Source organism: Microtus pennsylvanicus, chromosome 1, assembly GCF_037038515.1.
Source record: "Microtus pennsylvanicus isolate mMicPen1 chromosome 1, mMicPen1.hap1, whole genome shotgun sequence".
NCBI lineage: Eukaryota > Metazoa > Chordata > Mammalia > Rodentia > Cricetidae > Microtus > Microtus pennsylvanicus.
In genome coordinates this window covers 125,650,113-125,664,642 of record NC_134579.1, presented here as the reverse complement: position 1 = coordinate 125,664,642, position 14,530 = coordinate 125,650,113, and positions in this window count along the sequence as shown.

The following is a 14,530-nucleotide window of genomic DNA, read 5'->3' as shown; positions in this document are numbered from 1 at the left end:
CTCTGACTGCGTAAGCTCACTGATCCACATACCTCCACCCTCCATGATCCTTACCCACAAAGAAAACCAAGCCCAAACCTTGGGAGAGTTTTCTTTGGGTCCACAGAGCAAGCAAGCAACAGTGTAAGTCATGGACCATGTGGCTCTCCTCACTAGGGCACGCTAAGTAGAGCTGGGTGAGTTGGAGTCGGGAGCTTAAGCCTCAATCTAGAAACATCAAACCAGATGTTTCTCTTTTCCACACCAAGCCCCGCAAAGCTTCTTGGGATAACCCTTGAAAATGCAGGATTTTCCCCTAATATAAATGACTGTCTAGACCCACAGCAGTGGCCTTGGAGGGGACTGGACATTGCCTTAGGTCTGAATCCCAAGCCTTGCACTCTGTCCGACTTAACTATTACTGTGATGAAACACCACGGCCAAGAGCAAGTTGGGGAGGAAAGGGTTAATTAGCTTACACTTCCACATCACACTGTTCATCACTGAAGAAAGTCAGGACAGGAACTCAGACACAGCAGAAACCTGGAGGCAGGAGCTGATGCAGAGGCCATGGAGGGTTGCTGCTTACTGGTTTGCTCCTCATGGCTTGCTCAGCCTGCTTTCTTATAGAACCCAGCCAGGACCACCAGCCCAGAGGTGGCACTCACTACCTGTACTGAGCTAGGTCCTTACCCACCAGCCACTAATTAAGAAAATGCACTATAGGGTTGTGTACAGCCCAAAGTGATGGAGATATTTTCTCAGTTGAGGTTTCCTCCTCTCTGGTGTTTGACCCTTGTGTCAAGCTTACATAAAATTAGCCAGCACAACTTTCTTCTTGTCAGTTTGACACACAAACGCATCACTGTTAAACACACCACTTTTCCTTTCTTGGTCATCCCCAAGTGCACACATTAATATGAACATCACAACATTAAATATTACAAGTCTTACAAGTTCCACGGTCTTTACAAATGCAAGCATTTAAAATTCAGTCGATTTAAGAACCCAAAGCCTCTTTTAGAGCCTAAAAATCTTTTTAAAAATTCAGGCTTTCAACTGTGAGCTCATATAAAATCAAAAATAAATGAAATTTCTCACTTCAAGAGAGGAGAACCAGGGCACAGTCACAATCTGAAAAAAGGAAAACCAAACTAACTGTGCCAATAATCCACTGCCCAATGTCTGGGGTTAACTCATCATCTTCTGGGCTCCTCCAAAGGACTTGGACACTTCTCCGGCTCTGCCCTCTGCAGCACACAGCTTGTCTTCCAGGCTCTGGCTGGTTCCACTCCTCCACTGCTGCTGTTCTTGGTGGCTGTCCCATGGTACGGGTGTCTCCAAAATCCTGAAGTCTCTGCTGCAACTGGACTGCACTTTCACCCCTGGCCTCTCCTGGGCTCTCTTCAGGGACTCCAGCCCTGCCACACAGTGCCAGGCCTCAGCTGCTCCCCATGACCCCTGCAGGCCTTCAAAGCCAGCACCACCTGGTGACTCTTGCACTACCAAGTTCAGCTGCCAGCACAAGGCACAACCTCGGCTGCCTCTGGACCCCAGCTTTTGCATGCTGGCCCTGAGGACACACTTCCCAGGAGACTTCACCTCAGTGATGCTGGTCTCTTCTTGATCACAGCTGACTCTTCAGACCCAGCTGACCAGAACTACAGAATCTCAATTCAAAACAGCTGCCCTGATAGTCTTGGCTTCCCTCTGACACTCCACAAAACAGGCCGCCGTCATCTTCACGATCCTCAACATTCTTCTCTCCCAGGCGCCTACAGAACAGCCCACTGAGTCCTCAACACTCAACGTCTTTTCTAGTCCAGCGTTCCAAAGTCCTTCCACAGTCCTCCCTTCTGTCACAGCAACATCCCACTATGCTGGTACCAACTGTCCTCATCAGGGTTACTAACTTGGTAAGGAAAAGGTTATGGCTTACACTTCCACATCACTGTTCCTCAGTGGAGGAAGTCAGGGCAGGAACTCAAGCAGGGCAGAGGCCATGGAGGGGTTCTGCTTACTGGCTTGTTCCTTGTGGCTTGCTCAGACTGCTTTGTTCTGGAAACCTGGACCAGCAGCCCAGGGGTGGATCCACCCACAATGGGCTGGGTCCCCAATCAGCCATTAAGAAAATGTCCTACAGGCTTGCCTACGGCGCAATGTTCTGGAAGAAATTTCTCAGTTGAGACTCTCTGCTCTCTAAGGACTGAGGCTTGTGTCGTTGACATAACAGTAGCCAGCTCACACTCTCTGTGAAGCTTGAGATCCTTTAGGAAAGCCTCCTCCTAGCCCAGAAACTTCTTCCGGCCCCACAACGCCGTTGGCGACAGACGCCTGTGTCTGCAGCACCCTCTAGAGACGAACATGAACATTGCATGCAACGCTAACTAAACCAAATACCTAAGAATTAGCTCCTTGTTGCGGTCCCTCACAAGGCATGTTCTCACAAGTCGCAATGCAGTAAGAATGATAACAGCTGCGATTTGCTGATGAGGCCAATGCTGTGCCATGAACGTCACGCATGTTGTCTCATTTAAGCTGCCAATCAGCTCCACGGAGGATCCACCAGAGAAAGCCTTTAAGACGTATAACAGAGTAAGGGAGACATTCTCAGTGCAGAGGAACCCCGGTTAGCTTGCCTGGCTCCTGGGGTGGGAAATCTAAGGTACACCCAGACAGGAGTAGGTCAGGCATTCCTCGGAGCATGCTGGGTAAGAGGGACAATAGATTCCACAAGGAAGGACAGCTGACCGCCTTCCCTAGTGTGGGTGAGCCTTGTGCAGGCAGCCGAGGACCCAAAGAGGAGAAAATGGAAGAGGAAGAGGACCGCCTCTCTGCAATCACTTAGTCAGGGACACTTGAACTTTTTTGGAGTTGGATTTAAACCAGAATTTTGGCTCTTCAAGGATGCCAGCTTGTCAGACAGAGTTGAGCTGAGCCACCAGCCTTCCTGAATCTCCAGGTCTTGGAGATCTGAAGAGCTTGGGCATCCATCACTGTGTGAGCTGATGTTTACGGCAATCTCTCTTTCTGTACATGTGTGTGCACACATACAGTCTGCCTCTGCAGCTGCAGGTCGCCCTCCTGTGAATTTAACCAACGGTGGGTAGGAAAGAACTGGCCATAGCAGCCTCTGTGCTGAACACGTGCGGGCTGTTTTCATGCGATTATTTCTTACTCAGTACTGCCCAGCGTCTATCACATCCCATTTGCACTGCTTTAATATTGGAGATCATGTAGAGAGGCTATAGGAGGAGGTGTGCACAGACACCGGCCATGTGAGGGGCAGGAGCACCTGATGATTTGGTCCATTCTCTATGGATCCCAACGGATGGCCGCATATTTTATGAGTCTATATTATATGTGTAGAGTGTGTATACGTGCATGTAGATTTATATACACGCACACATGTGCACCTCTTCTGCTCTGTTTCTCTGGAGAAGACAGATTAATACACTTGTCACTCAATATTAATCTCTTTCTCCCTCTTTTTTAAAAAAGCCGAGTTTGTCCTGGTGTTGCCTTCTGTCTCGGACACCTGCTTCAAAGGAGGTACGCCACTTCCCGCCTTAGGTAGGTCCTGATTGGCTTAAGTCAACCACCAGGTCCTGTTTCCTCTGCCAGTAATTAGCCTATTAATTAATTAGTTTACCCTTTTATTCGTTTATTGATTATTTGTATGTGTTTTTGTGTGTATGACTGCCTGAGGAAACCAGAGATTGGTGTTAGATGTTCTCAACCTTTAAAAATACTTTATTTACCTTATTTTTAATTAAAAAGATATTTTTTATTTTATGTATATGGGTGCTTTGCCTCTATGTGTGTCTATATGAAGTGACCCCAGAGGTGGGGTAAGGGTGTCAAGTCCCTAGGAGTTGGAGTTACAGACAGGTGTGAGCTGCCGTTGTGCAGGGAATCAAACCTATGTCCCGTGGAAAAGCAGCCAGTACTCTTAACCACTGAGCTATCTCTCCAAGTCCCTTCCTTTATTTTTGAGACAGAGTCTGTCATGGAACCTGGAGCTCGCTGGCTGGCCAGCAATCCCCAGGGATTCTCCTATCTCTTTCTGGCCAGCACAGAAATCAAAAGTTCATGAGGCCTCACCTGACTTCTTTATGTGGGTGCTGAGATCTATCTTGAGCAGCCACTGATTGGTTTGAACAAGAGCATGTGACACCGTTCTGGCCAATAAGATGCAGGGAAAGTCCCCCCTGTGCCTTCTGGGGGTGCCTCCTTGTTCAGGCAGAGGTCTGCAGATCACACAGCCCTGCTTTGGGGTGCTGGTCCTTTCTGTCCACTGTTCCCTGGCAGTCAGAGGACACAAGTGGCACCGGGTCCTGATGAATTCAAGCAAAAATCAAAGACGCTGCAGCATCCACCCCTGGATGAAGTCTCAGAGGCAGGGCTTTCTCTTATTGGCAGTTAAAATAATCCCGCTGATGCAAATGAGCAACACGGGGTGCCCTTCTGTTTTCACACACGTGAACTGGACAGTCTGACTTACTTTTCCCTGCCAAAGTTCAAAATCTAGGTCAACAAACGCAGCTCACTGTAGAGCATATAAGCTCATTCCTAGGAAACGATGTTGGTTTGTATACTGTGTTCTGGATGCTTCCTGACGTCTCTACCATGTTCTAGAATGAAATACGTAATCCTGAAATGAAATCCTAGAATGAAATACTTTGCATCCTGAACAAGTTTAGGACGATTACAGAAGTGTCAGTATGGTTGCTAGTATGTATCGGTTCCACAATCCATCCCACAGCAGACTCATAAAGGTCTGTCCCAAGTTCAGACTGCAGGCGGCGCTGCTGAGCAGATGAAGTCACCTTTTTCATCCGAGGCAGCTATCTGGTACAGACCTGGGTCTGTGTCATGTTGCACTCTGGCCAGCTGTACACAGAGTTTCAGCTTCTCTACATCTTTGCCCAAACTTATTGTGTGTGTGCGCGCGCGTGTGTGCATGTGTGCACGTGCATCTGTGCACACACATGAGCACAGACGTATGTATTGTATTCATAGGCTGTACACCCAATTGGACAGGTAGAGGCCAGACGACACATTGGGTGTCCTGCTCCTTCACTCTCTGTCTTGTTCCCTAAAACAGGAAAAGGAGCTAGGCTGATAGGCAGCAAGCCCTCTTGAAGATCCTCTGGTCTCCACCCTCCAAGGTGCTGGGCACACAGGCCTGTGTGGGGCGGTGTCCTGGGAATCTGAATTTAGGTCCCTGTGGTTGTACAGCAAATGTTCTTTCCCACCTGAGCCAAGCTCAGCAGCCCACAAGCTTCTTTCTATTTTTCAGTCATCCCAGTGCGAATGAAGTAGAAGCACACCGCTTCTGATGTTCATTCCCCAGCGACAAAGGACACTGACACTGCTTCAGGTGCTATCTGCTACCTGTGTGACTTCTGGCCAATACTGTTGGTCAGTTCTTAAAATTGGATTGTTGGTACTTCTGTTCAGTTGTACAAATTCTTTATGTATACTAGACACTGCTGTTATGGAACATACGATGTTCTGGGATATCCCCCACCCCCACCCCATGGATTATCTTCTCTATTTTATATTAGCCACTGCTGCTATGGAACATACGATGTTCTGGGATATCCCCCACTCCCATCCCATGGATTATCTTCTCTATTTTATACTAGCCTGTTAAAATGCACATATCATAAATTTTTGTGAAGTGTAATTTACTCATTTTTCCCCTTCTCTTCACTTGTACTGACAGCTAAGAAAACAATCTCCAAAGCATGGCTATTTGGTCCTATATTTTCTTCCACAGGTTTTATAATTTTAGCTTTTATCCAATCCATTTTACATATGGGACGAGATGAGGATCCTGCGTACATTTTCAGATTGACTCTTGGTCGCTGCTCCACTCTGCAGGGCCAGACGGCTTGGCTGGTTTCCGGACTCTCAGGTCGACTTCACCATTCATGTGACAATCTTAATGGCAGTGCAACAGTGTTTTGGTCATTTTCATTGTTTTTATTTTGTGGGGGTGTGTTCTGTGTGTGCTGTGTGTGTGTGTGTGTGAGGTGTGTGTGTGTGCATGTCACAGAAGGCACATGGAGGTCAGGGAATAACTTCAGGTGTCAATCTTGACCTTCCATTCTGTCGGAGGCAAGGCCTCTCTTGTTCTCCGCTTGTGCACCAGGCTAACTGGCCCACCAGCTGCCAGGAGTCTCCCATTTCTGGTCTCTGTCGTCTAGGAGTGCTGGGATCAATGCTCACCCCCATGTCAGTTTCCAGACCTCTGTCTTCTAGGAGTGCTGGGATCAATCACACCCCCATGTCAGTTTCCAGACCTCTGTCTTCTAGGAGTGCCGGGATCAATGCTCACCCCCATGTCAATTTTCAGGCCTCTGTCTTCTAGGAGTGCTGGGATCAATCACACCCCCATGTCAGTTTCCAGACCTCTGCCTTCTAGGAGTGCCGGGATCAATGCTCACCCCCATGTCAGGCTTTGCATGTGGTCACTTTAGCCACTGAGCCATCTCCCCGGCCCTCAACTTTATTTGAAACCTGTGAAAATGTTAAAGATGTGCTATCCAGTCTTTGTCTTCTTTTTCAATATCATTTTGTCTTGTGGAGATTTCTTAATGTCCCCTATGAATTTTAGTCTCCATTTTTCCACTTCTGCAAAGATGAGAGGGGGTCACCATGGTGACCCACAGGAAGGGGACCAAAGCAAGGGATCACCTACCTTTAATCACATGACCTTTCTGTCCTCTTCCTCACTCAGGAGTGAGGAACTTGGCTCCACCCACCCACCCACCCACCAAGTGTTCACCTTCAACTGTTGTTGACCCGGAGGCCCTGAACCCAGTGGGGCTGAAGGGGAGAGGAAGGGCACCTCCTCATTAGAGCTGGCAGCTGGGCCAACAGGTTCTGCCCCCACTGATTCTTGCTGCTGGGAGAGCTGGGACAGGCCAGCCACTCTTCTGCCTCTCAGCCAACCTTTTCCCCAGCCTTTAGACATTCTCTTCCAGATACCACTGTGGCCCACAGCCAGTTCTTCTTCTGTGCCACTGGATGATGCCCTGTGCTCATGGACGCCACTTTCCTGAGATGCCGCAGGGGCTCAGGGGACTGTGGGGAGCCCAGAGTGTTTGCCAGAGTTCTGATGTTACAGTAACTATAGCAGTATGTTCACAGGCAGCCTCAGTCATGGCATCCATGTGTACCAGTCTCTGCCCCCAGATAAACTCCTGGAACCCCATAGTCTTGGAGATAGTGGTCTCACGGCACATATGGGAAAGCAAAATCTCAGAGAGGTATGATAACCTGCTTGGAGGCACACAACACACAGCTGGTGAGTAAGGGTTTGCTCTCTATGTTCATGAGCCAGAGACTTAACATTGTCCATAAAAGGGGCCATTTTTAATCTTTATCACATTATTTAAGTGTGTGTTTAAAGAGAGCAGAAGGCAACCTACAGGAGTTGGTTCTATCCTACCACATGGGTCCCTGGGATCAAACTTAGGTCCTTAAGCTTGGCAGCAAGCTCCTTTATCTGCTGCACCATCTTGCTGGCCCAGAAGCTATTGTTTTTAACTCATGCTATGTAAACTTTGTATATTCTGTCTTCGTACATTTGTGTGTTTTGTAAGGTGGAGGGCTTGCCCAGAATGTGTGGGGTCCTGGATTCCATCATATCCTAGGTTTCTATTGCTGTGATAAACACCATGACCAAAGCAATGTGGGAGGAAAGGGTTCATCTCATCTTATAGCCTGTGGTCCATCATCTAGGGAAGTCAGGACAGGAGCGCAAGCAGGACAGGAACCTGGAGGCAGGAGCTGATGCAGAGGCCATGGAGGGGAGCTGCTTACTGTCTTGCTCCCCTTGGCTTGCTCAGCCTGCTTTCTTATAGAACCCAGGACCACTAGCCCAGGGATAGCACCACTCACAACAGGCTGGGCCCTCCCCATCAATCACTAAGAAGACACCCTACGGTTCCTGGCCAGCTGGCTAGCCAGACAGCCCCAGGAATCCTCCTGTCTCCATCTCCACAGGATTACAGATGTGTGCTGAGCCTGGCTTTCATGGGTGCTGGGGGTGGAGCTCAGGTCCTCACACTTGCACAACACACATGCTGCTGACTGAACTATCTTTCCAGTGTCCCCCCACTGCTGACAGAACTATCTTTCCAGTGTCCCCCCACTGCTGACTGAACTATCTTTCCAGTGTCCCCCCACTGCTGACTGAACTATCTTTCCAGTGTCCCCCCCAACTCCTGACAGAATTATCTTTCTAGTGTCCTCCCCCCACCGCTGTGTGCCCTCTCAGAAGATGAAGGAAGCAGGTACAGAGTAGGTACGGACCCCACAAGAATCAGCTTTACTTTAAAGATAGGCACATGGCTGTGAAATCAGGTTCTCTTGTTCTGTCTCATCGTCCACGCTTTCATAAAAGACAAACCAGCCTAGGGCCCAAGGAGCAGGAGAACACAACTTTAGAAAACACAGAGATGTGCCCCGAGGAGGAGACAGGTGCATGCTCATGCTGATATTTTTGCTGCAAATATTCGGGCTGATTTAGTCTTGCCTCTAATACCTCCTGTCTGTGACTTTAGGGAAGTGGCCACGCCTCTGCCCCTCACCACCTGTTTCTTGGGCTTGTAACCAGCTGAGATGGTTTGATCAATGCGAAGTGTTTAATAGTCCATAAGTCCCCGTACGAGCATTTAGGTTACAGGCAGACACACAGTACCACATCCAGGAATTTGAACTCAGGTCCTCATGCTTGCACAGCAAATATGTTTACTTCCTGAGCCATCTCCCCAAGCCTGGGCAACATTTTAATCTAACATAATGCCAAACACAATGTTCTAAACACGATGCTCTGTCCCTGGTTCTTCTTGTCGCCTTTTCCTGAGGGTCGACCAGATAGCTGTCACTAGTGACTCCTGGGAATGGGATGTGACTAACTGCTTTATTTCTCATGGTCCAGGCCAATCACTGAGCAGAGCGAGTGGCTGGGTTTAGTGGCACACACCTTTAATCTCCGCATTAAGGAAACAGAAGTAGGTGGATCTCTGTGAGTGTAGCCTGGTCTTCATAATTCCAGTACAGCTAGGGCCACACAGAACAAAACAACCTCACCACTACCACCACACTGGAAGCAGGAGGGGTGGGCGTGGTTTTACGCAGAGCCCTGGTGAGCCTCCTCAGCTCACATAGGTGGAGGCCCTTTCATTTTGTTCAAATTTCTCCTATCCTGATCCATCTCTGATGTTTGCTTCCACTCCACTCTCAGTGGCCACGTCTTTATTCTCTTCCCAAGGTTGTGCTATCTTAGCTGGGCTATCTGGTTATAGTATGCCGACTTCCTTTTCTTTTCATTTGTCTTTCTCTGTCTTCCTCCCTCCCTCCCTCCCTTCCTCCCTTCCTTCCTGTTTTTTGTTTGTTTGTTTGTTTGGTTGGTTTTTTTTGAGACAGACTTTTTTCTGTTGTAGCCCTGGCCATCCTGGAACTCACTATGTAGAACAAGCTGGTCTTGAACTCACAGGGATGAACTGATTCCATGGCCTGGGGTAATAGTGGGTAGCAAATTGTACAGCATCCCCGACGTTTTAATGAAGACCTATTGTAGACTACCTAGGTCCTTGTGGAGGTGGGTACCTACCGAGGATGCAGAGCAGGCGTGATGAATACAGGGGATGAGAAGCTCAACAAGGGCTCCACACAGATGTGAGCTGCTCCTTCCAGCGGTTGGAACTACAGGGTAACACTATGGGGTGCTTTCCAGGTTAGGGAAGGAAGGCAGGAAGACACACTCTGGGGTGAGGAGATACTGGAGACGGATGGCTGCTGGGGTGGGCTGCCAGCTTCCTTTAGAGATGCAGGCCCTGACTGGCTGCCCGTGGATGGCCCTACAACCACGCTCATCCTGGTAGCAGGAGTGGACCCAGCGGGCTTTAAAAGGGTACTTGTAATTGGGAGCAAGAGTGGAGGTCAGAGAGTGAGGGATGTGCGTTTGATCAAGACATACTTTATGCATGTATGAAATTCTCAAATAATAAACCAAAAAGTACATTTTAAAAAGTTAAGCTCATAGGAATTTTAAAAGACACAATTCAAAAAAGTAGAAAACATGAAATTCCCAATATACAGGAATGGATCGTGGTCAGGCCGGGGAGGTGGCTCATTTGGAAAAGGGCTGCGGCACAAGTCTCGGGACCTGAGACTGGACCCCCAGTCCAGGTAGGAGATAGCTGGGTGCATCTGTAGTTCCGGTGCTGGGGATCAGGGACAGGAGGCGCCCTGGCTCTCAGTGGTCAGGCAGCATGGCCAACAAGGCAAGCTCCAGGTTCACTGAGCACTCTGCCCCCTGAAATAGTGTGAGGAACTGTAAAGAAGATAGTTGGCCTTGAGCTCTGGCCTTCAGTGTACACGCGTGCACGTGCACACCCCCTCACGGTACCTCCCACATGCAGGGATTGGTGGCTAAAGCTGTCGTCATGTTTCTGACTTCTCTCACTATGTACCTACACTGAATCACTGTAGTTCCCTTAACAACATACACATTGGGCTTAGGGGGCATGATGCTAAATGCTATCTGACAGCCTGAGGTGGATCTCCAGAGTCCATACGGTGAAGGGAGAGAACCCCTTCCCCAGGTTGTCCCCTGATCACCACACACCTGTCCTGGCACACATGTGCCCCGACTTACACATAAATAAAGATGAACACATATTATGCTTTGGCAAAAAAAATATTGCCTTACCAAAGTTTAAAAAACTCTCAGGTAACTTTATCTCTCTTAATTAAATGGGTATCAAGAATTTAAACACACAGCAATGCACTTATAAAACCGAGGAGCGAAATGATGATAAAACCCCAAAACACCTCTCTAAAACTAGGCCAGAGTCCAAGACCAGTGATGGGGAAAGGCCACCACCACTACTGCTATTATTATTATTAATTTTATTTTAATTTTTTTGTTTGTCTTTCGAGACAGGGTTTCTCTGAGTAACAGCCCTGACTGTCCTGGCATTAGCTCTGTAGACCAGGCTAGTCTATAACTCACAGAGTTTCACCTGGCTCTGTCTCCCCAGTGCTGGGATTAAAGGCGTGCACCATCACTGCCTGGTCCATATATTTTTTTTAATGACTCAAAAATGCCCCCAACTCCCCAGCGAAGGGGCATCTACTTGCAGATATCCGCTGCATAAGTGACCCCAGGTGTGACCCGGGTTGAATCCAAGGATGCAGCAGCTGCACTCAATTGCAGGATTTACTGCAGTTCCTAAGGACTAAGGGCTGTTTATGGGCTCAAAGAGGGCAGGCCACCCCACCCCCACCCTGCTCCCCACCCAGCCCCTGAGCCGCCCAGGTGCAGGTTAAGTTTAGTTTCATCTGGGCAAGGATGGGGGTGGGACCAGATGCCCACTGTGGCCTTGAAATTGAGGTCAGAGGCCTTTGCAGCTCGGCCTGGCTTGGCAATTGCGCTGTTTTCAGGAGGCTGGGTCTGTGCCTTTCTTTCACATCCTTTGGTGACTTTGGCCTGGCACAGGACACCCTGGAGAGGAGGCTTCTGTTGCCACTGGACAGAGGTTGTAGGAACTGGTTCTGAGCTGCTGTGTCTCATAAAGTTCTGTCTCTGTGGAGGAGGCAAGTTTGGGAGACAGGCCTAAAAGAGCGGAGGTAAATATGAGCAGGTAGGGGACCCACTGGGGACATCTGAGTGGCTGTTACTGGCCCCTGGGAGCTGGCTTTGCCTGCCTGCTGAGAACAGGCACTCACCTGTGCCTCAGAAGGAGCGTCCCAACAGCGGCTCTCTCATGAGTCTGTTTGGGGGCTGTAACCCGTGTTCAACAAACTTCCCTCAGTTTCTAGGGTGCTCCACAGCCTTTCCCAGGCTTATCTGTGAAATCAAGGGGAGTCTTTGGGGGATGACAAGAAAGTAGCTATTTGACATTGTACTTTGTTTTTTAAAGAAAGTTCCCTAGCAATTTCACAGAGGTCTCTGAGAGACCCTCCATCTTCAAGGGCCTTTGCCGATCATCCTTGCCATGTCGGGCCGGTCCAGGACTTTAAGCCGAGGCAGAAGCCAAGCCCTGGACATCTCACAGCCCGAGGCGCCAGGAGCAGCTGCTGACATCCCTGTAAAGTTCCATATTTCTTTCCAAACAAAACTGTGGGCCTGGGTGTGGGAGACCCAGGAACCATCGCCAGGTGGTCAGGATGGGTGGGAAGGCTGACTCTGACTCTCAAACGTTTGTGTTTCCAGCCTGGAGTCCCTGTAGGGCAGTGGTTCTCAGCCTTCCTAATGTTGTACCCTTTAATACAGTTCCTCATGTTGTGGCGACACCCCCCATCCAAAACACCTTTTTTCATTGCTACTCCATAACTGTAATTTTGCTACTGTTATGAAACATAACGTAAATGTCTGACGCCCCAGATGTCTCAGATGACCCCTGGAAAGAGGTTGTGACTCACAGGTTGAGGACTGTGGTTTAGTGTTTTTGTTTTTAAGTGCCCTGACTTCAGCCAAGGTTCTTAGTGGAGGCAGAGCCTGTCTTTATCACTTGTGACTCGTGACACAAGGTGTGACCTGCTCTTCTATGCTATGTCCGCCTAGCCTTTGCTGTCTGATCCCTTTTATCTCTTTTCCTGCCCCTAACCCCCTTTCTAGAACCATTCTCAGTCTCTAACAGACTTGTAGCTCAGAGGTGACTCTGAAGCCCGTATCAAATGCTCCCCATCTGCCCCCTTAACCTCCCTCAACAGCGCCCCTGCGATCCACCCCCAGGGAGACCCTGGGTGGAGAGGGTAATCACCTTGCCTATGTAAGTCCTGTCGCCTTCTTTTATTTCTAAATTTGTGACGCAGAGGCAGGTCGGCAGGCGGGGTCTCCTTGGCAACCTAGGCCAGCCATCCTAAAGCAAAGATCCCCTACACCCATGGCCTCTTCAGCAGCCCCTCAGGCCAGGCACACCTGCTTCGGGGCTCCCTCGGCCCCCAGCCAGTTTCACTAAGCAGAACTGCCCACATCTGTGCATTATGAGGTTCCTCTCAGGAGTCTGAGTGCTGCGGCAGGGCTGTCAGCTGGGCTCTCTTCCCACAGGCTCCAGAGAACCTGCCTCATCTGACTCCCAGCACCTCCTCCTCGCCAAATACACAGACTGCTTGCTTTTCTGGCCTCGAATTTGCCCTTTTGTTGTGGCAAGATGGAGGCGGATCACTCTCTTCTCTCGCTGCCGTGCCCACTAGCCGCCCTGTCTTTCCCTAGGCTTTCTTTGCACCAGGCCTCTTCTCCCCCTGCCCTGGGATTCTCTAATGGTGGTCCCAGCCAGCACAGTGGCTTTCCATGCTGTCTTGTGTGTGGACTCACGCTTGTGGGCATGCCACCAGGCAGACTCCATCCTGACCGCACCCCAGAGATGTCCACGGACACTTTGCCTCCCTACTTCTTCAACATGCCACTGCCACCTCGAGCACAGAAATCCTGTCATCTGCTTGCTCTGACTAGTGTCTTCGGATTCCTTCTAGAGCCTTTATTCCACTGTTGTTTCCTTTGCATAACTTCCCAGTTATGCCTGCCGCCTCTCTGCGTCTATTTTTTTGAGGGAGGGTCTCGCTTTGTAGGCCAGGCCGACTTTGAAATTGGGTTGTTCTTGTTTGAACCCAGGCACTGATATGGTGGTTAGTTGTCATCATACCAGTCCCCTGGGTTACTTTAAAGATTTGCCCATTAGCAGAATGCAAGCGTCTTGGAAGCTAGGACTTGATTATAGCTTTTGCATGAGAAATGAATGCAGGGAACCCTGCTCTTCATCTGTTTCCACACACATGCAGGCCACCTTACAATGGGGAGAGTCACAGCAACTGGGAGTCCAGCCACCACAGCCAGGAACCCAGCAACAGCCACCCAGAGGCTGGTCACTGCAGCCGCGAACCCAGCTACGGCCACCCAGAGGCTGGTCACCACAGCCGCGAACCCAGCTACGGCCACCCAGAGGCTGGTCACCGCAGCCGCAAACCCAGCTACAGCCACCCAGAGGCTGGTCACAGCCATCCAGAGGCTGGTCACCACAGCTGGGAGCCCAGCTACGGCCACCCAGAGCCGGGCCACCACAGCTGGGAGCCCAGCTACGGCCACCTAGAGCTGGGCCACCACAGGCTTGTGCCAGGCCCTTACAGCCCACAACCCAGAACCTGCAGCAGCTCCCTGTCCAGTCATCCCTGCCTGGAGCCTTGCCACCAGAGCCCCAGGCCCAGCCATCTCAGACTTGGGCCCAATTAGTGAAATCCAAGACCAACTCACCACAGGCCAGAACCCAGTCACCACAGCCCCATATCCAGCCACCCCTGCCTGCAGCTCAGCTACCGCAGTCCCACACACCATCACCTCAGTCACAGAGGGAAGGCCAAGCGGTTGCATCAGAGGAATCTAGAGGAGCAGAAGGCCAAATTCTACTTCCAGGTGAGAGAGAGAATGGTGGGGGGTGATGAAAGAGACAGAGGTGTCTCATGGATGGAGGCAGCCACAAAGGTATGTTTCTGGACAGCTGTCCTCAATAGGTCCACAATGACTGGCGGG